This window comes from Etheostoma spectabile, chromosome 14, assembly GCF_008692095.1.
Source record: "Etheostoma spectabile isolate EspeVRDwgs_2016 chromosome 14, UIUC_Espe_1.0, whole genome shotgun sequence".
Lineage (NCBI taxonomy): Eukaryota > Metazoa > Chordata > Actinopteri > Perciformes > Percidae > Etheostoma > Etheostoma spectabile.
In genome coordinates this window covers 12,146,453-12,148,182 of record NC_045746.1, presented here as the reverse complement: position 1 = coordinate 12,148,182, position 1,730 = coordinate 12,146,453, and positions in this window count along the sequence as shown.

Sequence of the window (1,730 nt, the reverse complement as noted above, 5' to 3'; positions counted from 1 at the left end):
ACCCACCCAGACAGACAAGGCAGGTAACCCAGTGCACCCCTTGGAAATGCAAATGATGTGTGTAATTGCAGACAGGAACTGTTTTGAAGCTTGGCATCAATAAATGTCATTGAGGCAAAAAACGCCTGGACTTTTTTAGGAAAAACATAAATAGTTATGATTCTGTATCAGTTAGAATGTACATTTCTGAGTTCCAAGACTCCAAAGACATGAGACAACTGTTTTATAGAGGTAAAATGTTTAGCTTTTGGTCTTTTGTGTGTGACTTCCATAATTTCCCATAACTTAGGTGACATCAATGCAACACAAATATTCAGAAAGCCCAATTTGAACTGAAAAAAAAAAAATGTTTGTAGATTGACTGTGCACAACAGGGTGGATATTGTACAAGCTTTTTTAGAAAATAAAACCAGACGGACCACAGGTGGTCAAAAATCCTTTAGACCTCTGAGGGTTAGCTTAATGCATCAGAACTAGAGCAAAACCTATTGACTACATTACCCCCAATGCAACTCAGGCTGCAGAGCGAAAGCTCACTTCTTTCTAACCTCCAAATATCTTTAATTTCCAGACTTGTGACATCACTTCAGGCATTTAATCAGATTTTGTGTGGCTCCCTCTGGAGACGCAAACGGCTTCATACTACTTTTTTTTCACATACTGTATGCACATGTACTCCCCGAGACCTGTAAACACAATGTGGTGTGTCAAGTTGGTGGAGTTCCCCTTTAATTAATTTTTTTGAAGAGACACATAATCCCAAAGGAATGTGTGCACAGTCAGCCATGCCCTGAATATACCCAAGGATTAATTAGACATGATCCCAAACTGTTTGTAAAAGCAATAGAATACACCTAACAATGTCCTATAAACAAGTGCAAAGTCAATGCAACTACTTTGGAAAATAATGCGTTAATGTGTTTTAAAGATTGTGTTTCAAAGACATTTATAGATAGATAATGATTTTCTAACCAAACATAGTTTCTCCTGTTGTGATTATAACATTCGGATCCACTCAAGCATCCGACACACACAGACTAGTAGCAGGTCAGCCCTTTTTTGTGTGATTGTTTCACTGTTTTTAGTCACTGTTCCATTATCTTTTCCTGTGACTAATATTGCCACTATTCATTACACCCCCAACCGGCACCATCAGATAAGAGCCTGGGTCTGTCCCAGGTTTCTTCCCAAAAGGGAGTTTTTCCTCACCACTGTCCGACTGTTGCCTGCTCTGGAGGGAACTACTAAAACGGTTGGGTCCTTGTCAATTATAGAGTGTGTTCTAGACCTACTCTATCTGTAAAGTGTCTCAAACGGCACTATCCAACCTGATTATAAGTATAATTTGGACCTGGTCCCTGCTTCCCCATACAAGTGGACCCATCTAATGTCCAAAAGCACTGGTGCTACACTACTAGTATTGTGATGACATTGTGAGAGAAATTGTGGAAGTGACTGTTGGCAAATACTCAATCTTCCAAAACTAAAGTATCCTGACTATCACTAAGTGTATTGAAAGAAGCAGTAGGCAGACAGGGATTTACTGTATAAGCAGTTACGATTTCAGTTTTGTTCCTGCTTCTTGTTTCTGTTATTCTCCTGTTTCCTCCCTGGGGCCTGTTGCACGAAAGTAGAATAAAGATATCCAGGAAAAGTGAAAAAGCGCAGCTTGACTTAATGGGGCTCAATCGGTTGCACCTTTGCCGAGCCAGGATGAACAGGTGAAGCTA